General features: G+C 44.5%; 2 non-coding genes across 2 annotated transcripts; both read right to left on the reverse strand.

Moving 5' to 3' along the window:
- Nucleotides 1–3155: 3155 nt before the first annotated feature.
- TRNAY-GUA (transfer RNA tyrosine (anticodon GUA)) lies at nucleotides 3156–3246 on the reverse strand. The gene is given in 2 exon segments: nucleotides 3156–3191; nucleotides 3210–3246. It is a non-coding gene; the product is annotated as a tRNA-Tyr (tRNA).
- Nucleotides 3247–25270: 22024 nt separating this feature from the next.
- On the reverse strand, nucleotides 25271–25361 carry TRNAY-GUA (transfer RNA tyrosine (anticodon GUA)). Its single transcript is given in 2 exon segments — nucleotides 25271–25306; nucleotides 25325–25361. It is a non-coding gene; the product is annotated as a tRNA-Tyr (tRNA).
- Between the last annotated feature and the right edge of the window lie 909 nt (nucleotides 25362–26270).

Genomic DNA, 26270 nt, shown 5'->3' on the forward strand with positions numbered 1-26270 from the left:
GGCAGAACGTGCCTAGTGCTTTTAGCATTCCTTTTGTTTTGCTTTGTTGTTGTGTATTCAGAGTGTATGCTGTGTGTTAAAAAAAAAAAAAAGACTGAGCTAGCCGGGCGACATGGCCATGGTACCCGAAATAAGCATGAAGAATGGGAGCGAGTCGCTTATGAACAAAGGATTAAAGAAACAACGTACCCAACGCTGGGAGTGATCCTGAGCATCATGGTTATGGCGGTCAGCAAGCGGATACAAAGGTCGGTTTGCTTTTTCTGCCGCTCATTTTTCTATGGCATTCAGAATATCCTGCATCCCATTCCAAAGAAATTGTCGCAGCTTGAAGCAAAGCACAACACCCTTTTTCACGCTGTGTGAGCGATATTATTGGCCAAATACAGGTTGAAACCGCACGCCAGCACCCCCCCCCCCCCCCAGTAATAGCTGCACAAACAAAATTACAGAAACGACCCGATTCACGTGACCGGAAGCTTGCACTGACGTAGTATCCGCCTTAGTTTGACCACCACCTATTTTGTTGTTGTTGCGCAAAAAACATATGACACATATTCACTAAAAGGGATCAGCCAAGAATTGGGTAGCGAAGCAATATTTTAAAGTATCTTTCATGTAATGAAAAAAAAAAAGTTATTGGAGGAACGAAGAAAGGAAACAAAAAGGGTAATAAATGAAATATAGAATGAAAACTGGTAACACACACGGGAGACTGATACCGGAATGGTAGAACAAGTGATATTGAAATATTTAGCAAGGCAAACGACTTGATTCCAGTAAAACATTTTGCGTGGCGATAAACACAGATCTGTGACTGTGTCCAAGGATGGTGGCGCTAAATGATAACAATATCGGGCTACTTAAACTGAGGCCAAGCTGTTCCAATGGCATTTACATCTCAATGTAGTGAAGTGGCGGCAAAACAATAAAAAGTCATCTAATGATTCCTGTCCCGGCCTGTCAACCGTAAAAACAGCGACGTCGTCTGCGTAGGCCAGTTGTTTCACCTCAGTTGCCTGTTATAACTTATATTCATTACACTGTCATTTGTCATTATTGTCATGCAAAAAAAAGGTCAATATAAATAAAAAAAAAAGACGGCTTAGGAGGCAGCCCTGCAACATCGATCACTGCAAGCTAATGGCGACGTCGGGCTCGTGAGAAACCGATCGTAATTCTGCTTGTCTACAGTGAGGAAAACAGCGATGACAACAACGATGCAGTCAGTGACAATTATATAAGGATTATTGTAGTGATGATGACGATGGTAGCATGGATGACAATGACGATGCAGTTAGAGAAACAGTCCTGTAAAATGGTTCTATACTTTTTTTTTATCTGGCAACTTTGCAATGGGTCTTCTTAGTTGACAATCGCAGCATTTAGTATGGCGTACACAAATGCACGCAGAGAAATAGCGCGCGCCGTGATGTAGTCGAGAACGAGCTCTCGCGTACTATCGGCCAGCATACGCAAAATTTTGGGTTTATTGTGCCAGGCTCTAACATACGATGGGGAAATAGCATTGACAAGATGGCGGTGCCCAGGTCGCCTGCTTCAGTGTGTTCTCTTCGTTAGCCTGTTTTTAGCGCGCTCACGCCTAAAATGCACACGGAGCAAACGGTTAGGGATTTACACGTTTTGCTTTTTAGAGAACAGCTCTTTGGCGCCCGTTCCTTGGTTTCGCGTCGGCGTCGGTGTGGGCCTCGTAGCCAGCTCTGCCCCCTTTTCAGCCCCCAACTCAGCCCCCCTCTTTCTATGTGGCGCCGACCGCTCCAGTTATCTTATTGCTGCGCGCGCTACCCCGTTCAGTGTTTCTTGAAGAAATATACGTGTAAAAAAATTTAAAAAAAAACTTGTCTGTAATTGTGCATACGTGTCATGCTCGAATTATTTGCCTCAATCTATGCAAAAAGGTGAAAAAGCTGATGAGTTGCCCGCCAATTTCGCATTAGGAAGTAACGTAATCATCTGCAATTTTGTGTTTCATTTTTCTCGGCGGCTGAGCAGTCCATAAGCCTGACGATTGGCGTTTTGTTGACAAGGAAATACCGTGAAGTGGATCGTCTTTGCTTAACTGTTGACAACCTTGTTTCCGTGAACAAAAGTTGTGAACGGTACGCACCATAATGACGATACAAAACTTGGCGCACAGGGAAATCAGTAGTTTGTAATGTCTTATTCTGGCTCAGTGTTCAGCACAGAAGCGAAATAACTGGCTCAAATCCCGGCGCGACATGGCTAGTTTTGGCTTCCGAGTAAAAAAAAAAAAAGGATGACTGTGCCTTAATGTTTGAACACCAGATGTCGCCCCTGCAACTAGTGTTCGTGTTTTCGCACGGTCAACTAAAAGCCCACGGAATAACGTCCCTTAATTTGCTGGCGTTTGGCGTACGAAATAGTTCATACGCTATACAAAACTCAGAAAAAAATTTTGTGGGTGCCGAAGACTGTACTCTACATTTCATTTTATGCGCTGCTTACATTAGCAGAGCGTTTGAAATTAGTTCTACCATATCCGCTCTATTGTGGCGCTACGGGGGGCACGTGTTCTCGCCTATGAATTGAGAGACATTTTATCCTGCCGTTACCTCCGCACTGCAGTGATCACGCTGCATGTTAATGCACAACGCATACTAGTAGCACGCGTGCGCAGCCAACGTCCGATGCTGTAGTGGTAAAAGACAACTCTCGTCAGGGAAGCTCTAGTATGCAAGTTAGCCGTTTAGGGTGGTGATGACATGCTATATTCCCAGAGCTGAACATTTTCGCGCCGCTGTGTTATTTCCAAAGGACTCATTTTCTGTTTGCCACTGACGAGATTGTCCGATGCACTACCCAGAATATTAAGCCATAACCTCGCAATACGTACAACTCTCATGTCAATGTCAATTATACACGCAATCAGGAAGGGGCATAATGGCGTTTCCCAACCAGTGGACGACCGACACCATCCTCAAAGGATGGTTGGCATGGAGGCACCTTACCGTTGAAACCTAACTTAAATGAAGGCTTTGTTCGGAGAATTGCTAGAACTCATGTATGTAGTCAGCGCTTGTCAACTGTACAGAACGTTCGGACAACTGTTGTAATAGCTACATGCAATCAGCGCTTGCTGACTGTACAAAAAAAGTCAGGAAAAAAAAGTGCCCTCCGTCGAGCCGGATTCGAACCAGCGATCTATGGATGTCCGCAGTAGGAAACCTCTACAGTCCACCGCTCTACCAACTGAGCTAACGACGGGAGCGGAGGCGCAGCCGGCTTGTTTTCCTCAAGCGCGCTGTATGCAGCCTTTTCGGCACAAGCCCGCGTGGCAGCGTATCGTTTTACCGTTGACGGGACAATGGCCGCGAGCGGCTTGGATAGGAACGCAGCTTGGTTAGGTACAAAAAAACTAAGAAAAACCTAACACTCTATGATAAAGGTGACTACACAAGTATGAATTCTGAGCTAGAATCTTTTTGCGACACTTTTGCAGCCACTTATCAAGAGAGGCCTGTTGACGTTAACTGGCAACTTTTTAAAAACGAAATGATCCGTCTAATCGCAAAGTACATCCCCACTATCACAATAACACAGAGTTCGCAGTCGCCATGGTTCAACTCGACACTAAAACGTTTAAACAATAAGAAAAAAAGACTTTTCCGATCTGCTAAGCGCTCAAGCAATGCCTCTGCATGGGATAAGTATTTCTGCGCCGCTAAAGAGTACAAAAGACAATTGCGCTCCTGTAAACAAAATTTTTTCAATAACACTCTGCCATCTATGCTGCGTAATGACCCCAAAAGGTTTTGGAAGGCAATCAGTCCTTCCGTCTCAACCAACATTTATTTGCTTCGTAGTGACGGCAGCAATGGACAAGATCACGAAGTCGCTGACATGCTGAATAACACTTTTTGTGCTGTTTTCACTAAAGAGACCTCTGTCGACCTCTCTTCGCCACCAGAACATGCTCATCCACAAATGTATCCTCTAACTATTGACCCGAACGGAATTTCTAATATCATTGATAAACTAAAGAATTCATCCTCAGCGGGAACCGACGGCATTAATGCTAAGGTGCTTAAGAACACTAAACATGTCAGTAGCCTTGTTTTATCGCTCATTTTTCAACAGTCGCTAAGCACTGGTACCATTCCCATAGACTGGAGAATAGGGAAGGTCGTTCCTCTCTTCAAGAAAGGTAATCGCTCGTCACCCAGCAACTACAGACCAATATCCCTCACCAGTGTTTATTCAAAAATTATGGAGCATGTTATTTATTCCCAGGTTGCAACATTCCTTTCATCCGCTGGCTATTTCCATCCTAATCAACACGGCTTCCGTCAAGCTACGCTTGTGAATCTCAGCTTGCTCTTTTCCTTCACGATATTCACACGAACCTCGACCTTAACATGCCCACAGACTCCTTTTTTTTTTTTTAGATTTCAAAAAAATCTTCGATAAATTCCCACATCGCCATTTGCTGCTTAAACTACCTACCCTTAATTTAGACCCTTGTGTATTGAATTGGATCCATTATTTTCTAACAAATCGTCTCCAGTTTGTTGTCGCCAACTCCCATTCATCTACCCTTTTCCAAGACCGGTCAGGCGTTCCTCAAGGTACTGTACTTGGCCCCTTACTTTTTCTAATTTATATTAATGACCTGCCAAATTGCATAACATCTAACATACGGCTGTTTGCCGATGACTGTGTAATATACCGCACCATAAATAACCAATCTGACATCGCTATCCTACAGAATGATCTGCTTAACGTGCAGGAATGGTTCGACACCTGGCTTATGAAACTAAATGTTGATAAAACGTTTCATGTCTCTTTACACCGTCGGTGTAACTACTTACCTTCTACCTATCATCTTTACGATTTTCCTATAACTTATAGTGACACTGTAAAATATATAGGTATTCATGTCTCCAGTGACCTATCCTGATCCAGTCATATTTCTCATATAACCAACTCCGCTTGTCGCGTTCTTGGCTACTTACGCAGCAACATTTCATTAGCTCCCCCTTCTGTCAAACTAATTGCTTACACTTCGCTTGTCAGACCCAAACTTCAGTACGCTCAAGCTATATTCGATCTTCACCAAACTAATCTGATCAATTTACTGGAGTCTACTCAAAATCGAGCTTCACGTTTCATTCTTTCAGATTACTCCTATCGCACCAATGTTACCGTACTAAAATCCAAACTTGAACTTCACAATCTAGCTTTACGCCGGAAACTAGCTCGCCTTTCTCTTTATCATAAGCTTTATCACAGCTTGCCACCCAACAACGTGTTCATCCGTCCAGCCCATTGGTCATCTCGTCATCCACTCCAATGCCGTCTACCCCCAGCGCGCCCATACGACAACATTCCAAAAGAGCGCTCCTGTCAGCTTTTTCCTCATTCCTTACACTACCCTGGGCCATCGATAGATTTTGTTCCAATTTGGCAAGGAAGAACGACGAAGATGAAGCGATGCATTACGCATATTTCCTACAGGAAATTATTATGGTGAAGGTAATTGCAATGTGTAACCATTGTCACTCCCTAAGCTCATGGCGTTGTTCACGGCTGGTTTAGCAGCTATTAAGAACCAAAAACATCACATAAAGCAACCTAAAGGGAAACACCCCCCAGGAAAGATGTTAGTAAATTTGAATGCTGGGAAGTGGAAACAAAAAACAGAAAAAAGCGCGCTTAGAGGATTCAAACAGTTGCTTTGAGTGCTCAGATAAGCATAGTAATAATTCATTGCACCCCAGAATTTTTATTTTTCTCATCGCAACTAAAATATACGATATTTCCAAAGGAACGTCAGTCGTATGTGACCGACGTACCAGGGTTAAAATTATGTCAAAAATTTCAAAATTTCAATGTGCGGGAGCCAGTCAGGTGCTGGATCCAGTTTTATAAATTAACAAAATCTTGCAACACTTTCCTTAAAGTATTCTCTAGCTGGCCGTGCGTCAATATCTGCATGACGTACTGCAATCCTGCTTCTCCATATGCTGTGCTGGCCCATTGCCATTACCGGATCATGGTTCAAGCCAGTGTAAGAGTCGCAGTCAGAATTAATGAGCAAAGCAAACTTTATATAAACTGGCACTAAACATATACAGATACAAGGTTCACGGAAAGGAATGCAAAGCATGCAACTAAAGAGGCTTTTGAATCAACAGAGGCTTACAACACTGACAGTCACAGTCACGATGTGGCCGTCGTGTAGACGAGTGCCGCTCCTCACAGATCAATGGGCTTGTCGAGCAGTGGTTGACCCCAGGAACTGAGCAGTAGCATTTGCTAACTAGCAGCAACACTGGCTTTAAGAATAGCTGGCTCGCACAAGTGACGCGACCTCCATAAATAAGGCGCGCCACGTCTAAGAAAGCGCAAAGGCCGATGCGCACATACACGTAACTTCACCCTTTTAAGCGTCCTCTCCTCCTGTAGAAGCGCTGTAGAAAGTTCTCACGATGACAAATACCTTCAGGCCGGTTGAGTCGCCGTCACCGCCGAGTGAGGAGGCTGGGTTGACGCCAATGTATGCAAGGCTACGGTCTCTCCTCGCGCGGAGGAGACGTTTCTAAATTTCCTACGCAGACGCCGCGCTAACTTAACAAAAATGTGCGCCTATATCGTGGCAGACGAACGGTAAGCATTTAGTTTACCGCTGCCACTTACCGCAGCCGTCTACCGCTACAGAGCGCCGTCGGCACAGCACGCGCTGATTGGTCCCTGCGTGCGGAGGTTCCCGGAATTTGCCAGGAATGTGGCGCCATCTGTCGCCCTCGGGGTGATTTGCGCATGCGTACTCCCGCTCGCGCGGTAGCGGTAGACGGTAGCGGTAAGCGGTCTGCGAGAATGTATATCTACAAGAATGGTATATCTGCAAGAAGGTCTGCAAGAATGTATACCAAGATTACGACTTCGAAAAGCACAGGAAGACGTGAAATGCAGTGTGACGAGTCATAAGAAATCTTTTCTCTTTTATCGACATGGTAGAGCAGTATTTTGTGAACCCTAGAGTGCAGTACCTAGGAGAACGCAGGATCTACAGTCAGTTCACAAGCTTCTTTAACGTTCATGGTGCCGCCATACCGTTTATGGTCGCCGTACAAGGCGTGCTGTTTGAGTCAAGCTGGGTCTCTCCCCGCATCTCCTGTCGGTGCTGAGATCGCTCCAGGAGCTGCTCCACCTTATCTCTCTCTCTCTCTCTCTAGGCTGTCCCTTTTGCAGCCAAGCTGCATCTCATCATCATCAGCAGCCTGACTATACTCACTGCAGGGCGAAGGCCTCTCCATAATCCTCCAATTAACTCGGTTCTCTGCTAACTGCATCCTCTTTACCCCTGCGACTTTTAACCTCATCCGCCAACCTAACTTTCTGCCGCCCGTTGCTACGCTTTCCTTCCCTTTGAATCCAGTTTGTTACCCTAAGCGACCATCGGTTATCCCTTGTTCGTACTACATCCCCTGCACATGCCCATTTTTTCATCTTGATTTCCACTAGAATGTCAGTAACTTGAGTTATTTCTCGCACTCTGCTCATTTCCTATCTCTTAACATTACCCCTACCATTTTTCGTTCCACAGCCCTCTGCGTTGTCCTCAACTAACATAGAACACTCTTCGTAAGCCTCAAGGTTTCAGCCCCATAGGTGAGTACAAGTAAGATGCAACTGTTGTATATTTTCCTCTTGAGCGATATCAGTAAGCTGCTAGTCATAATCTGCGAGTGCTTGCCAAATGCGCTCCATCCCAATCTTATTCTTATTGTTTACTTTTCATGGTCCGGATCTGCGTTACTACCTGTCCTAAGTAAACATATTCGCCTACTACTTCCAGTGCTTCGCTACCTAACGTAAAAATGTTCCTTCCCGAGGCTGTTGACCATTATCTTTGTCTTCTGCATATTGATTTTTAAACCGACCTTTCTACTTTTGCTGTCAAGGTTATCAATCATTCTTTGCAATTCATCACCTGAGTTAATTAACAAGGCAATGTCATCGGGAAATCGCTATTTACTGAGGTATTCTCCATCTACCCTTATCCCTAACTACTCCCATCCCAAGTCTGAATGCTTTAAGCAAGCTGTGAATTGTACCGGAGAGATCATGTCTCCTTGCTTAACACCTTTCTTTTTTAGAATATTATTACTTTCTTTATGCAGAACAATAGTTACTGGGCAGCCATTACACATATATTTCAGTATTTTCACGTATGGCTCGTCTACACCCTGATTTTGGAATGCCTGCATGACCGACGAGGTTTCTATTGAGTCAAATGCTATTTCGTAATCGATGAATGTATGTATAAGGATTGGGTATTATGCGAGCATGTTTCTATCACCTGGTTGATAGTGTGGATATGATCGATAGTAGAGGACCCTTTCCGAAAAGCTGCTTGTAGTTTGCTTGGTTGCAGTTTAAGGTTGTCCTGATCTCTTAATCCTGATGAAATTATCCAGGTAGCATAAAATGTGGGGCCCCAGTAGTTCCGATGTAGGCAAGTGGGGCTGGGGCAACCATCATAAAACCTGCATCGGTCCCCGATGGGGCAAAAGTGGGCAAGCCCCATTTGGGCTTACCCCTGTTCCTCCTGCATGGGTCCCATAGCGGCGTTGCTCGTGATAATGCAGAGCCCATTCCTGCATCCAGACCACAAGGATCCCTTGTCGGATATTTGAGGGCAATCCAGCCTATGTGGGCTCTTTATGGGAAAGCCTTCATAGATGAGGCCGCCCCCATTAAATCTTTGTGGGACCAACATCGGCCGTAGTGGGGCAAAAAAACGGACACACCCACATGCTGTCCCAATCAGCCCCTTGTAGGTTACTTGAGGGCAGGTGAGATATGAATAAGAGCTCAATTTGGTCAAGCCCTCGTGAAGCCCAAATAAGGCAGCCTTAGCTAAACCGCTTTAGGTCCCACATAGGCTGTAATGGGGCTGGAAGACGGGCGTGCCCGCATGGTACCAAAATCGGTCCCTGGTGGGGACTTTGAAGGCACGTGCAACAGCAGGTGGGCTTTAGGTTCAAAAACGACACCCAGCCCAATTGGGGCTGCCCACACAAAACTGCTTTATATCCCGCATAGGCCGTAATGGGGCTGGAAGGCGGGAGGGCCCGCATAATACCAACATCGGTCCCTTGTGGGGAACTTGAAGGCACGTGCAACAGCAAGTGGGCTTTAGGTTCAAAAACAACACACAGCCCAATTGGGGCTGCCCACACAAAACCGTTGTAGGTCCCACATCGGCCGTAATGGGGCTAGAAGGCGTGCGTGCAATTGTGTAATCATTCTTTCCAATCTTTATTTGTATTAGATGTTGCCGTAAATTACTATTATAAATGATTTGTATAGCAGTTGTTGCCATATTTAGTCGGTTAGAAATATTACATGGCTTTAGTTCTCGCGTTCATGCAAATTACGCTAAAAATACTAAAACATACTAATTGCTAACTGTTGCTTCTTGTGTGGTTGCTATGGACAGCTTGCAACTCTCAGCACAATATTACTGTTCAGAGCACACATCTCCATAGCCTGCACAAGATGTATATGAAGTCATTTAGGCTAGATTAATGTTATGAATTATTGTAAAGTTTAATATTGTGGCTGTTTAGAAAGTGCAGACATGTATAAAATAATTAATTAATTATGTGCATAAATATTGATTGGAAAAACTTTGACTAGGGCTTCCCATCAATTTCCTGCATCGGACCTCTATGAGAATAATGTGGGCAAGCCCAAGTGCGGCTTGCGTTATAGAACCCGCATCGGTCCTATGTCATTATCTGAGGGGCTAACCGAAATAAAAAAAAATATTCATCCAGAGCGGCTGCCCGAATCTGTCCAAAGTAGGACCATCGGGAGGAGTTGGCGGGATGTGCCCTTTTGGCAATGCGGGAAAAATGTGGGCAGCCCCGCAAGGGCTGCCTGCATCGGTCCCTAGTAGGGCCCATCGGGGCTTTGTCGACAGTCCCCTTTGGGCCTACGTCGGCCCCTCTTGCAGCACCCACATTCAGCCCACCGGGGCTGTCCTACATTGCCTACATCGGACCCACCGGGACCCACCCATCACAGCTCACTTTGTGCTACCTGGGTAGCGACGCTTCTATATGACATTCGCCGAAGCGCTATCTTGTGGCCAGCGCATGCGCTGGGCGAAAGATCGCGCGGTCTGAAATTCTTGGTACGAATCCCCGAGGCACCGTCGTCAAAGTGTGACGTCACTCATCAGGGGATGGCGCACAATAAACAAAAAATAATAAATGGCATACAGCCCCGAACGTGATTCCAGCCCACGGCGAAGCCTACAAGTCAGCCTCCCTGGCCGCTGCATTCTACCACTAAGCTATATCAACCCTTTTTGTTTTTCTCAGCATGGAATTTAATTGCAATAAAGCAATGCTGTATATACATACATTTTATACAAACTATTATGACAGCGATGTCAAATCAACACTGTGCAGAAGACGGGACCACTTAGCAATGCCCAGAAGAAAATAGGATGTTTAGAACACATCATTGCGGCAGCACATCAGGCTGCCCGAGAAGCTTACGCGACACGGTGAAACACCCAGCTGATCGCGAGCCTTCTCACGGTATATATATATATATATATATATATATATATATATATATATATATATATTTAGCTTTGCAATTAGATTTACTGAAATGCACCAAACATGGGTTGCCGTCGGTATGTCGTAGCATATTTTGTCACACATTTATTCAAAGCACTTTCCAGCTTATAACGCTCCGATGATAGCCTTAGGACGAGAAAAATGTTTCCGTAAGTTCCGCTCAAGGTGTTCGTGAGCCGCGCTATAGAGTGGTACCTTCAAACGGTCTGCAGTGTTCAAAAATACGCCACGTACTAAATGACGTTTCGTATTCTCGCAATCTGTTCTATGGTGTCTATGGTTGCTCTGCACCAAAGGACGGCTTCATAAATTACCTGCGAAATTATAAAGCTGCTTTGAAGAGGTTCGTTTCCATGCATTGTTACGAGAGCTAAGCATAAACGTATACTCTTCATCCCCAGTCTGCTGCGGGGCCCGCAAGCGGCCTTTAAGTTTGTAAACGTGGTGTTCGTCAATACGAAATATTTTTCTGTACTGCTCAGGGATGCATGACTGAAACCAGGGCACGCACGAAAAACTGGCTGCATACTCCAGCTAAATATACCAACAAAAAAATCACGCGTCGTTCACCCCCGCTATCCGTGTATCATTTCGGCTTGACTATACTCAGCTCCACAGCTGCGTTTCATGGCTCCATAACTTTATCCTCGCAGTGTTCTCTGCACACGAGTATGTTTTTCACGAGGATCTGTTAAAATGTGGCACGAATAAAATCAAAATAATAACGAGCAGTCAGGTGGATATAAAGGCAATAAAAAAAAGGTCAGGTACAACTACATTCGCTGGAAGCGTCCGCACACGGTTCAAGGCCGCCTACGGGTATGAATAGCCCAGCCAATGCTGCCCCCCCCCCTCCACCCGACCAGTTGAAAACATTTATGGGGAGGGGTGGGGAGGAGGGAGATGCCGAAGGAGGCGGGAATAGCGGATACGCACAGCTCAGAAAGTTTGAGAGAGTGGTTGATCGCTTAGGGAAAAGAAAGTTTCGAAGGAAGTAGACTAAACGAAAATATCCATGTAGATAATACCCAAAGCCACTGATTAGCATATCGCCTGGAGAGATCTACAGGCTGTATACGATATACAGAGAACGTGGGTTCGGATCTCGCCGTCAGTATTGCCTTTTCTTGCATTTCCTGGAAATTGATTTCATATCTAAACGCTAAAACAACTAACTCACTGGCCTAATTAGCCCATCATGAAAAAAAAAAAAAAAGAAAGGCGTGTTTCCCTTAAATAGCACTGTGTAAGCTGCACAGCTGGACATTTTTTAATCTATCACCTCCTTATGCTTCTCGTTAAAAATTATCAGTTTCGATGAGAGTGTTTGGTTAACGCTTTCTCATAACATGTTTTATGGCCCTAACTGACCACTGCTACAGCCATCCTTGATCAAAATATCATCCCAGGGGACGAACCTTGGGAGATCATTTCTTCAGTTGCAGATAGCGTTGCCAACCAAAGGGGCCAAAGAATGCAGCTGCTGGCAGCAACATTGTTATTTAAAAAGAATTAAAAAAAAAATGAACCGCCCAACGTAGGGCTCGAACCCACAACACTGAGATAAGGTCTCACGTCCTACCGACTGAGCTAACCGGTCTTTTTTATTTCTTTATTGCCGGTAAACAAAGACATACAAGCATAGAAATCAGTAGCCTACATTTGACTTAAACAATGTCATAAACCTTTTTCATTGTGATCAATGCGTCAATAACATTCATCCACTGACGCTGCTCAGGCTGACTGCGAAGAACATCTCTGAGAAATGTGACACTTTCGATGAAGTCGTCCCTGACCTATCATACATTTTCTCTGGCGTGCTTAAATGCCATCCGCGTTTTCCAAATGCTGCGGAGACCCAGCACCATGATCGTGTCGTATGGGACCTCGTCACTTTGTACGGGCAGAAACCGGATGCCGTGTGGTTTAATGGGTAGTTCTTTTTTTTAAAGTTCTTTGTAATATATCCCTGCAGATGAAGTTATGTGATGTTAGGAAGATAGTGAGAGACCGGAAAGCGTGGCGTGACATGATCCATAGGGTCACGAAGAGTCGGACACGACTGAACGACTGAACTGAACTGAATATATCCCAGTGAAAAACGGGATCCCAGCAGTCAATAAAATCGTGATCGATGGTCTCTGTTTTGTTTTGTTTTTAACATATATTGTGCAGTTGAGGGTCCAAGGTACACATATACCTTTATCATTAAGACAGGGTTTTACGGCAAGGGTACCAGAGTGAAGCTTGAAAAATAAAAAAGATTTGACGCTCTGTTTTACCGGCATCTTCCTAGTTTTCTTTAGGGCATCTTGTCCTGGGCCTCCACAAAATATTGATTGGTACGGAGGTACGGGTACAAGCAGGTTGAGCAAGTCCTTATACAATTATTTCCTTGATACAATACTAAGATACAGTACTGGGCTAAGTGCACGATATATCAGTTTTTTGCGCAGTTCGGGAAAGCGTTAAAGATGTCGTTCGAGTTGCGCGTGATTACTGCAAAAAGACGGAATGTGAAATCAATTGGGAGAACAGCATTGGTTGTTGGCATGCTGAATAGTGTAATACACCAGTAATGTTTGCTAATATGCTGTGGACAACTGTTCCAGAGAAGTACTTTGGTGTGCCATTAGAGCATTATGAGAGCACCAGGGAGTTGTGTAACGACACAGCGCAAAAGACTTAGCAAGAAGAGAATGGGTTGAAAGGGAGCGACCTCTCACTGTTCGCACGTGCAAGCGTCTGCAATTTCTTTTTGATTGCCAGATTTTCGTATTTCCTGCAATTTTTGTGCATGTCCCGATTGAATGTGCAGAAACTGCATAGAATATTTGCAGTTTTTATTTGGTGCTCAAATTTAGAGCGAACTAGGCGCACTAATCTGTTTCGTCTAATGAAAAGGGGGGGCCTTGGTCTTTCGAAATTGTTTCTGAGACGAGCTATGTTACGGTTTCTCTTTTTTTTTTTTTTTTGCACGATCAAACAGACCCTTTCTTGCGCACAATGATACAGATGCGCTTAGGTGATGTGATACCGGACTTTGTTGAGTCTAGTTACCCGGCCAGAAATCGCGCTGTCACTAAATTAGTAAGAGAAGTTGTTTTTGTGTTACAAATTTTTCGTGCCCATTTCGCTCTGGAGTATATTTGTATTGTATCCAGCACTGAGCTAGCCGAGCGACATGGCCTTGACATCTGAAATAAACATAAAGAAAGGAAGCGAGTCGCTTACGAACAAAGGGTTAAAAAAATTACAATTGTTCAACGGTGCTGAACCAAATATTGAACGAATGCATAAGCTGTGGGTGACCGAGCGTTCTTCTTCTTCTCTTTTTCTTCTTCCCCGGCCCACATATAAAGTCCTTCTGCGTTCTCCTCATTCTGCGTGGGTAAGTACACCGTATTCCGTAAGGAATAATAGGTAAATTTTTCTTTATGGTTCTTTGAAGTACGTCCCAAAAATAAACCCCTTCCCAACAGTGATGACATACATTCAAAATGGGAAAGATGCAGCCGCACGAATTTAAAAGTGTCAAGGATGGCGGCATGGGCTTAGGACATCCTTTTTTTTTTTTTTTTTTTGCGGCAGACTGTCAGCAGATTTCTGTGACTTTCATGATCCATTTTTTCTCACTGTCTGCCAAATTAGGCTTGGACGTGCACTGCCAGATTTTGTTGTGCCAACCGAATGTTACACGGGAGGTATTTTTGGTTACTTTAGAGAAGTTGTTCAAGTGTGCGATTTCTTTCTGCAAGGTTTTCAAAAGAGTATTTATCAACTGTGAAAAAGAAAAAGTTCTACAAAGATTTGTGCGATGTTGTTCTTCCGGAGCCCGTCTATAGGGTCATATACAGGGGAGGCCCTGGCAGCAATATACTGAAGAGGGTAAAGAGAATGCAAGTGCCGGCAGCGGCTAAAACTTTCTTTTTTAAGTTTCCCACTGGAACTTTGCCACTCAAAGTGTTTTTGCAAGAAAAAGCTTTATTTCTTCCGTAGGGTTCACACTGCTTAATTTGTAAACATCCAGAAACGATAGATCATGTATTTCTTGACTGAGCTAGCCTGGCGACGGAGGAAGGCAACGGAACGGCAGCACACATTAGTGCAATCATTGGCTCACCGGTCAGGCCGGTCAGACGGCAGCATTCATGAAGGAAAGTAGAAAAGACGGCAGCCTTTATGGAGTTTTGCTGGGTTGTTGAAGAATTCATCATTCTGTCGCGCTCCCTCCCCTCTCCTTCCCTCCCCTCCACCTTATCCTCCCTGTCAAGTGCATGAAGCCCCTGAAACTGGAGCTGTACCAGCCGAAACGACAAACGGAGATGCAGAGCGAAGGAAACGAAGTAAAGATAACCGTCCTCACGGTGAATCGGTGGGGTGACTAACCCGGCGCTCGCTCGTCTACAGTCTTACACCTTGGGTGAACCGCCCAGGCTTGGCTGGATGAAATTTAGAGCAGGACAATTGTATCCACATTATCGCCACGGAAAATGAGCACAAGATTAACGCGACGCCCTTTTTTTGTGCCCATTTTTTTTTCAGGATCAAACAAGAGAATAGACATCACTCGTGCAACTAGGACATAGTGTTGTGCGTACTAATGAACTGAGAGGGAACTTTTGAAGGGGTATGTACGAAGCAAACTATTCAAGGTACCCAGTACTATCATCGCCGATGAACTAAGTGCTGAACTAAACCTTGAGAAATTTCACCTGCTCTCAAAGACCCCCAGAGGGGCAGCACAGTTAGAAACATTATAAGGGAGCAGACAGAACATGAGATGTTGCTTCTTGTCGCGCGGATTTTTTTCCGGACCTGCTGAGATGCCCTTCAAGGTGTTTTTAAAGCGAAATCCTTAAATATTTATGTTTCAAGGCCGCGCGTCGTGTTGTACAAGTGTCGACCTGACAGGTAAGAAAAGTCTGTCTCCACCGGGAATTCAGTCACTATCCCTCTGATCTGCCAAGCGCATTAACCGCTAGTCCGCGCCGAGCTTTTTTTTTATTTTATTGCCTGGCTTTGACGCACAATATTTCCCTAAAATAAACATCAATCACAACATGAAGAGCACATGTAAAGGAGCATCGTGATCATTCAGTGTTAGCATGGCATCATGACATTAAAGATCCCACAACTACTACAGAGGCTCTATTCCTTGAGAGCCAGATGGGAGGTTCTGCAGCAGCTTTTTTAATGACGGCAAACCACTTCGTACTCTCGCGAAAATAAATTCGAGCAGGTCTTGCATCTCTGTCACAGTATTACCCTGTCATTCTGGAGCGCCATTTCGAGTCGAAACCCAAAAGCATAACTGCGCTAAATAAAAACCCATCCACATTATCTATATATACTTAAATATTGAATACCGTGCGAGTTTAGTGGGAAATCCTTCTTTATGTTTCGTTGTAATAAATCTCAAAAATTACGCCTTCCGGACAATGAAAAAAAAAAAAAACATGTTATATTGTTTCCGATTTCTTGCGGAATAAACAATGCGTTCCTCACGGTAAAAAAAAAAAAAAATAGAGCACAGCAGAATCTACATTGGAGTAATGCGAAAGCACGGATTCATGCTGCTGTTGGCTGCTTCTAGTCCCTTAATTCACTTCTTGTTTACCCGTTTCAGTCTTTAGTACTTTCAAATTGAGCGCCAATCCGTTCCTATGTCATTTTTCGGCTCTACTTCCAGTCGAGTGACGTCATATCCTCTACGTCACATTATTTCACTCCTTCTTTTGAGAGGGAGAGAGAGAAACAGAAGACTTTATTTACACCGGCATGGACCTCGGGGCAGGGGCTCAGCCAAGGGGAGGGTCTCCACCTTTCCGGCTCTCCTGCGCCGTGGCCGCAGAAAAGGTCTTGCAGTAAGCCTCCTCCGCCAAGCGACAGAGGAGGTGATAAAGTCACAGTCTGCAATCAGGCTAGTCTCTCTTAAAAGCGAAGAAGTGCCTTGTAGGCTTCGAGCGCAGATGACTTTTGTGGTCATGGTGCCAAGATCTTCCCTTCCGTTAAGGGGTGGCGTCCAGACGATCCAATGCAGTACGCAGCGTATGTCTTTCAGTTGCAAGAACAAGGCACTCACAAAGGAGGTGCTCAATCGTTTCGTCAACGCCGCGTCGTTCACAAGCAGGACTGTCAGCCATCCCGATCAGGAAGCCGAATTTGTTTGCAAAAACAACGCCAAGCCATAGGCGGCACAGTAACGTTGTTTGACGACGTGCTGTGTGATGGGGAATTTGCAGATGCAGTCCGGGGTCCAAAGCCTTGAGGCGATGGTTGGAGAATCTCCGGTGTTCCAAGCTGAATATGGCAGCTCCACAGACAAACAGTGAAGCCGAATCGCTGCGGCGGCTATCGCTAACGGAATTTGAACTGGAAGTCGGTCGTTGTGGGCAGAACGAGCAGCGTCGTCCGCCTGGTTATTTTCTGCAATGCCATAGTGTCCTAGCAACCACTGGTAGATGATGTCGTAACCTTTGGGTATTTCGGCGTGGGGCAGCGTGCGGATCTCTGCAATGAGATATTCATTTGAACCGTGGCGTATTGCCGCTTGCATGCCTTAAAGCGCTGCTTTGCAGTCAGTGAAAACAATATTCTTGGGGGAGTTCCTGGCTGATGTATTGGACTGCAGCCCGTAGGGCAGCTAATTCCGCACCCGTCGAAAAGGTGAAATGTGTAGTCTTTAGCTTTATCAAGACGGACCTTGCCGGTATCACCACTGTCCCCGTGGAGCTGGCTGACTTAACTGAGCCATCCGTGTACACATATATGCGGCGATTGTGCTTTAAATGAAGATGATACAGTGTCATTTGTTGCAAAGCAGGCATTGGTACTCCAGCTTTCTTATTTATACCAGGAATTGAAAAGTTAATCTGTGGTTCATGTAGGCTCCATATGGGTGCGCATGGTCTTGAAGCAGGGGTGAACTGCAAATGAAGATACGTGCGGTAAAATTGAATGGTTTTGGAAAAGGCAGCCATGGTCTAGTTGCTGGGAGATTTGCCAGGTGGTGATTGGGAACTCGTGCGAGGTCTCCAATGTGTGTTCTCAGGGTCTCGACAGCAACATAGGCAGTGACAGGATGTTCCCCGGCTAGAAGAACAGTTGCTGCCGTTGAGGTGCATTTAGGCAAACCGAGGCAGATGCCAACTATAATTATTTCTGGTTAACATCCCTGCCTTCCGCCCTCCGTTTCTACTCCTTTCCTCCTCCACACACGCTACTTCGTTGCAGACAAGAAACTCCACCAGCACGCGCCGCAGCCTACTTTACACATGAATGTGTCGGATACGTCTCAAAAAACAAAAGCCAAAAATACGTTGACCACCTGGAAAAAGAAGGAGGTGCCCGAGCTCTAAACCCTCATTTTTATCCAGTCAAAACAGGTTCGTCCTGTTGAAGTGTTCCCATTCCGAAGCCCAAACGAAGCCAGCGAACGCCCTATGGAGTTTCTGTATGTTCAAATGCGAACAATACAGAAATGGCATTACATACCAAAGCTTGCTGCTGAAAAAGAAAAAAAAAAAGAACATAAATTGGCTCTAGCGAGAATCGATATGGCGGCGTCTTTTCACTTTTGTTCTTTTCCCTAGCTCTTTCGTCTGCTCTTTCCGATATTGCTCACTTTGGTGGTAACCATTCAGCTCGACGCCTAACTACTTGGTCTCATTTACAAAGCGTCTCACGTCTCATTTACAAAGCGGTCACGCTTCAATGGTCACCGTTCATGCTAGAGCCCAAAGCATTTGGCCCAGTTCACCCACTACCGGTAACAACCCACAGATTACACCAGATAGGGTTTTTTCATTTATTTGACCACACCCTTCATCCATCATACCATGTCTACTGGAGAACGTGTTCTAAAGGAGGCTATGGTTCTCGCCTACGATTTGTGAGACATTTTATCTTGCCGTTCCCTCCGTACTGCAGTCACCACGCTGCACGGTAATGCACAACGCATACTAGGGACACGCGTGCGCAGCCAACGTCCGATGCTGTAGTGCTAAAAGACGGCTCTCGCCAGCGAAGCTCTTCAGTATGCAAGTTAGCCGTTTAGAGTGGTGATGACATGCTATATTCCCAGAGGTGAACATTTTCGCGCCGGTGTGTTATTTCCAAAGAACTCATTTTCTGTTTGTCACCGACGAGATTGTCCGATGCACTAGCCAGGCAATTAAGCCATAACCTCGTAATACGTACGACTCTCATGTCAATGTCAATGATACACGCAATCAAGAGGGAGCATAATGGCGTTTCCCAACCATTGAACGGCCTGCACCACCATCAAAAGATGGTTGGCATTAACATGGAAGCACCCTAACGTTGCATCCTAAAAATAACGGCTTGAGGGGCTAGTTGGTGCTGCATAGTATTCAGAAATGTGGCGCAACAAACACAAACACAAGAGAAGAAAGACAACACACGCGCACACTGCCAACTGTAATAAGAATCTGAAAACACTTTCTCTTCACCACTCCTCTTCTTCTACACTCAGGTACATCTCATCCATCATCATTTATTTATTTCCGCCGAATATGGCTCGGCAGCCATAGCAGCAGTCTCTCAGCACCGCCATTAGGGCACCGCTACGAGCAGAAGGCTTGATCGGCTAAGTATTGGGCGGCTAGTCCTCTTTTTCTGTTTTCCCCTGCGCATTTGCGCTTTTCACCGTGTTGATAACGCTCGCAGAGAGTTTGTAACTGTAAAGTGATGTCTACGCAGTCTCCCGGCCAGGGGCGCTCCCCCTGGTCGGCTTTCATTACTCCTCACGATCTACCTCTGGGAACGTTCCAACGATCTGGCGTTCCAAACATTCCTGTGGCGCTGGTGCCCAAGGATGGCGGATTTATTAAAATGAATAACCCTGGGACTGTTCGAGCTGCTCTCCAGGCAGCCTCTACCCTGTATGACTCGATCACAGAAGTGAGGCAGTTTGGGCGTGGCGGGATACTGTGCCGATCTCCAGACCTCAATTGCGTGAAGGATCTGCTTAAATGCAATTCATTTGGATCGCTTCAGGTGAGCAGCTTTATCCCAACTCATCTTGCATGCACAAAGGAATTAGTCCGAGGAGTAGACTCTTCTTTAACTCCAGCTGAGACCCTCGACCTTCTTTCTGCGGCTGGTGTGGTAGCGGTGTATCGTTGCAGCCGGGAGGTTAATAATACGCGGGTACCAACAGAGTCGGTGATTGCCACATTTGCGGGAACTTCATGCCCGTCAGAGATAAAAGCATGGCCATGGATCTTCTGTGTGGATCCTCTTGAATCTAAGCCACTGCAGTGCACTAATTGCTGGCGATATGGTCACAGTGCACGTGGTTGTAAGTCCTCCGTGCGGTGTTCCAAATGTGGCGATGATCATCATTCGTCATCATGTTCACAACAACACGACAAATGCTGCCTTTGCGGTGGAGCCCACGCTGCAAACTCCTTGGAGTGTCCATCTCGAAAACAGGAGCTGCAAATTTTAGAGGTAATAGATAGAAAACGCTGTTCGCGTCGTGACGCTGTAACAGAAGTTAAGGAACGATTACACGGTTATGCAGGTGTGTCAGCCCGATCAGGTGTGCCTCTGGATGCATCAATCTCAAAGACGATAATGGCTGCAGTGGAAGCATCAATGACTAAAATGGTCGACCGAATAGTTGCTACTGTCACAGAGTGTTTTTCTAACGTTCTGGCAGTTCAGCTAACGCAAGCACTGCAATCAGGAACAGCCCCTTTCATAGCAAATATGCCCTCTGAAAGCTCTCAACTGCTTGAAAGCACTACTGTTGCTTCGCCTATCAGGGCTGCTCCCCCAGATGACGATGAAAACATTAATGACGCAGAGATGGTAGAATCAGATGTACGAATTCTAAAACGGTGTGGGTCTCCCATGTCCAATCATTCTTCTCCGCGGTCCCAACCAAAATCAAAGAAACATCAGCATACATTAAAGCCAAAGGATAATATTTTGGGGCAGGCAGTTGCGGCTGCCAAGATTTCACAATGATAGGGGCACTAAGAGTTATCCAGTGGAACTGTCGTTCAATTCTAACAGCTTCAACAGATTTAGTTTACATTTCTTCTCAATATAATCCACACATAATTATTTTGCAAGAAACTTGGCTAACAGCCGAAAAGCATTTCTCTTTACAAAATTATCATTAATTCCGACAAGATCGCCAATCAAAAGGAGGAGGTTTAATTATATTTGTCTGTACAAAATTCTGTCACAGGGCTAAGATTTCTTTCCAGTTATCTTTTATAGATTGTGAGTTATTGGCCCTAGACTTTGAAATTCCAGGGCACTGTCCGTTTTCCTTAGTGAATGCTCATTTCCCTAGCGGTGTACAAGATACAAAACCTCTATATCTGCTATTAGTTAATTGTCGAAACTCAGTTCTTCTGGCTGGTGATTTTAATTCGCATCATGTGTCATGGGGCTACAAGACAGATAGTTGTGGCAAGCGTCTTTGGGATTGGATAACAAATAATAACTTTTCCTGTAGAAATTCGGGTTCGGCCACTTTTATAAGAAAACACAGTCAATCTGTGTTAGATTTAACTTTTACCTCTCCCAGTCTCTTCGTTAATAATTGGTCGACACTTGATTGTGGCACCTCTAGTGACCACATACCGATTGCGTTTGAGGTTAATCACCCTGTAACTGCAGCGACTTCTCAATTGAAGTCATTTATCAACTATAATAACTTTCAGTCAACGTTACGCTCTAATCTTGAGTCATTGACTAACACGGATGAAGAACAAAAATCAAAACGCTTATGCTCGGTGATTGAGGATTGCCGTAAGAAGTCTGAGATCTTGGTACGGAGCTCAAAAGGGATTACTTCAGCTGTTTGGTGGAATGCTGATTGTTCCCGAGATTACAGACGTAGAAAGGCGGCATGGAAAAAGCTTTTCCACAACCAGTGCCCGAAAAGCTGGCAGGACTACAAGTTCATTGCAGCTACTTTTAAACGTACAGTTGCAGAAGCGAAGGACGAGTATGATGCTAAGCATTTTGATTTCCTCTCTAAATCTGGCAATCGAACTGCTCTTTTTGGTTTTTTACGCTCACGGAAAAAGATTCCGCAAGCACAAAATCTACATTCCTTTATTTTGACTCCACATGAAGCAATAGACACAATTGAAACAATTGCCAAAGGACTGGAGAAGCGTTTCTCGTCTGCACTTCCTTCGGGCTCGATATCTGTAATGCCAATGGAACCAGTTAATTATGATCCTCAAATTTCCGTTTCTGAGCATTCTCCTATAGTTATGAGATTACCAGCCGCTGCTCCCGGTCCTGATAAAGTAACTTCAAAAATGTTAAAAATTCTTTTTGACGAGTCACCTCAGACGTTATTAGAGCTAGTAAATTATTCCATCAAACATGCTTGGATACACCCAGAATGGAAACTTGCCAAAATAATTCCTTTACTTAAGAATAAAGGCGGTGCCTTGTCCATTGATAATATTAGATAATTGCATTAACATCAAACATTGTAAAATTAATTGAAAGGGTCATACTTATACGTGTTTCGGAATTCATGAATAAAGAAAATATCCTCAGCCCTTGCCAAATTGGTTTCCGTCAAAAGTGTTCCATCTGGAATGCGCATGCTGATCTCGAGAGTCGAGTTCTTTTAGCGCGGCGCCAAAAAATGCACGCTGCCTTGATAACGCTAGATATAGCCAAGGCCTATGATAGCGTTGAGAATAGCATTCTCTTGCAAAAATTAAAATCTCTTCAGTTTCCACATTATTTAGTAGCCTGGATATCTGAATTCCTCCAAAACCGAGAGTTTTACTGTGCATTAAATGGCGTCCATTATGGCAGATATAAGCAAGCCAGGGGAGTGCCGCAAGGAGCAGTCCTTTCACCAGTCCTTTTCAACATACTACTCAGCTCAATACCAGTTAGTCATGACGTTCGCACTTACGTATATGCGGATGATATTGCGTTTTTTGCAACTGCATCGGATATTCAATCACTTTATCTCCACTTGCAAACGTACCTAAACTCTATTGCGAATTGGTTGTGTGGCTTGCGTCTCACATTAAATGTCAACAAAAGCGCAGTCCTCGTATTTAATATAAAAGATTCTGTAAGTCTGTCTGTAATGTATCAGCAGCAAATAATACCACAGGTTAAATCATTAAAGTATTTAGGAGTCACTTATGATGATAATCTTTTATGGCAGCCCCACATTAACCATATTGCTACGAAAGGGGCTCGGGCCGTGGGCATGTTGCACCGAATTAGTTGTCCCAGGTCTGGAATGCGGAGAGATGTCCTTTTAATGATTTATGTTATGTATGTGCGTCCAATTTTAGAGTTCGGTTCAGTCTTGTTTTCTGGATCAGCAACTTATAAAATTCGACCGCTTGTTCTGTTGGAGCGAGAAGCACTTCGGTTGTGTCTGGGACTTCCAAAATTTGTTGCCAACAATGTGCTCTACCTTGAAGCCCGGATTCCACCCTTGATATATAGATTACAAATTCTAACCGTTCAGACGTACTTAAGGATATATGAATCAGAGTTTCATCGATCTATGTCTGTTTTTTGCTGTCAACCGACCTCCTTTTTCGGTGTCCATTGGTCTAAATTTCACACCCCGCAGGTTGTTATGGTCAAAAATTTGCTGGACCCTTTAAATGTTCCCCTTCCTAGTATTCTACCCATACAAACCATCGGTTCATCTATTAAAATTGTCTTTGACGACATATTCCCAAATAATGCTAAAAACTTATCGTCCGTTATTCTAAACGGATTATTAGAAGATCATTTAAGAAGTCTTTCTGATAGTTTTGTTGTAGCTACTGACGCATCTCAAAGTAATGAAAAGACGGGTGTGGGTATATATTGTCCACATTTAGACTGGTCTTTTTCTGTACGGCTTCCGGACTTCACCCCAATTTTTGAGGCGGAGTTTCTGGCGGTGGTACTCGCTTTGCGGAAATTAGACTCCTCTTTTTCTGAAGTGGCAGTAATTTCCGACTCTCTATCCTTATGTTCATCTCTCTCTTCGTCGGTGGATTCTGCAATAGTAAAAGCCTTTGTCTCCCTGATCCCTAGACATTTGAAAATTATACATATTGTATAGGTCCCAGGCCACAGCAATGTGACTTTAAATGAATATGCTGACAATTTGGCAAAAGAGTCCCTTAATGGCCCCGTATTATCTATCCTTCCGGCGACCGCGTACATCACCGCAGCGAGGTTTCGAAGAAACGTCCTATTAAATATGAAAAATGGACATCTTTTAAGATCTGATGACTACCTGCATCTAAATTATTCTTGGAATAGAAAATTATGTCATTCACGGCAACTTGAAATTTCACTAACAAGGCTGCGATGCCGTATCCCACCTTTAAATTTCTATCTTTACAGGTCTGGTTTGGCACTGTCTCCCGTCTGCGCATTTTGCGGTGAACAAGAAACATTAGATCACTTTTTATTGTTTTGCCGCCGCTTTACTACGCTGAGAAAACAGTTGATGGAAAGGCCATTGCAACAGCTTGGCCTTAGTTTAAGCAGCCCGACATTGTTATCATTTGGTGCCACCATCCTTGAGCACAGTCACAGGTCTGTGTTTACCGCCATGCAAAATTTTTTACTGGACTCAAATCGTTTGCCTTGCTAAATATTTAAACATCACTTGTTCTACAATTGTAGTGTCAATCTCCCGTGAGTGTTACCACTTTTCATTTTATATTTCACTTATTTCCCGTTTTGTTTCCTTTGCTCTACCCCTCAAATCATTTTTTTTTATGCAAGTATATTAAAAAAAATAAAAAAAAATTCTTTCCTACCCAATTCTTGGCCGATCCCCCTCTGTGGGTATGTGCCATAAGTTATTTGGACAACAACAACAACATCTCATCTTTCTCTTCTTCTCATCTTCCTCTTCTTTGCCAAGGGGATAGTCGCACTTTCTTCCTCGCAGACCATAAACATCGTCCAAGCATGGCCGTTTTGGGGTCATGGTAGTTTAAAGAATCTTTTTCCCTCAAGTACGTGGGCTTCGTGGCTTCGTAGACGTTGGCAGGTTAAAGTTTTTCAATACATAGGGACTACACAAGTGATGTGATGTGGATGGACATGTCCTACTGTATATGTGTGGCGGTGGTTATTAGTGTGTGACTATGTGAATATGTGGTGATATTTGCTTGTCCAGTGTGCTATGAGTTACTGGACAAAGCAGAGGTGTGAAGTAACAAGACAGTGTAGAATTGGTGACTGCCATGCTTGGACGATGTTTATGGTCTGCGAGGAAGAAAGTGCCACTATCCCCATTGGCAATGAAGAGGAAGATGAGAAGAAGAGGAAGATGAGATGTACCTGAGTGTAGAAGAAGAGGAGTGGTGAAGAGGAAGTGTTTTCAGATTCTTATTACAGTTGGTAGTGTGCGCGTGTGTTGTGTCTCTTCTCTTGTGTTTGTGTTTGTTGCGCCACATTTCTGAATGTTGAATCCTAACTTGAAAAAATGTTTTGTTCTGAGAATTGCAAGAACTCTTCCATATAATCAGCGATTTTTAAATACATAACCGTCGGATAACTATTATAACTGCTGCACGCAATCAGCGCTTGCTCTCTGCACAAAAAAAAAAAAAGCGCAAGGAAAAAATGTGTACTCCGTCGAGCCGGATTCGAACCAGCGACCTATGGATGTCCGTAGTAAAAGACCTCTACAGTCCACCGCTCTACCAACTGAGCTATCGACGGGAGCGGAGGCGTAGGCGGCTTGTTTTCCTCAAGTGCGCTGTCTGCACCCCAGCGTGGCAACGTATCGTTTTACCTTTGACAGGAGAATGGCCGCGAGCAGCTTGCTTCTTCGTTCACCTTGTATTGCGCGTTGTGAAATTCGTTTCGCTTCACAGTTTAAGGAATGGGCAAACGAATAGAAAGTGACAGAGGTTAACTAGTCAAAGAACATCTGAAATTTTGTGTTGCCTACACGCATCCGTTTAATTTTAGGTTACGTTGCTGCAATTGTAGTGTTTTTTTTTTCTCCTGGTTTTCACGTTCTCTCCTCCTATACAACGAGCCAAGCACACGACTCTCCATTTTTCGCACTTGACATCCTCACTGTGGATTACATCAGGCAAGAGCAGCAGTACAGGCCACATCGGTTCTCAACAGTGCACTCCTCCGACTTCCGAAGCCCGCAACGATTCCTATACCTTTTGGAATAATTCAGAGCGCTGGATATGCGGCCGCTCGCCGACGAAAGCATGTGACCATGATCTGCTCATGCACAGCCTTCCTGAGGGAGCTTCACTCTCTAATCAAACGAGACCATGATGTGTATTGCTAACTGGAAAATGCTACGACGCTTATCTTTGCGGGAGTAAGATGCGGCGATGAAACAGTTCTCACGCAAAAAAAAAAAAAAGAAAGCTACAGTTAAAACACGCTATTTTCACCGCCAAGTTCTTTCTCACGACTTTGCTTGCGTTCACTGCCTTAGTAACCCCATATTTTGAAGACCACGGATGTACCAAGCTTCCCAATCATCTCGACATTATTTAGTTTTACTAGCCACTTCTTTCGTGTCGCAATGGCGAATGTTCCCAGCTTTAACTTCGGTCAGGTGCCCGTTCACCGCTACAAAGAAATCTTGTTTTGTTTTAG

This window comes from Amblyomma maculatum, chromosome 3, assembly GCF_055883805.1.
Source record: "Amblyomma maculatum isolate TAMU_Amacu chromosome 3, ASM5588380v1, whole genome shotgun sequence".
NCBI lineage: Eukaryota > Metazoa > Arthropoda > Arachnida > Ixodida > Ixodidae > Amblyomma > Amblyomma maculatum.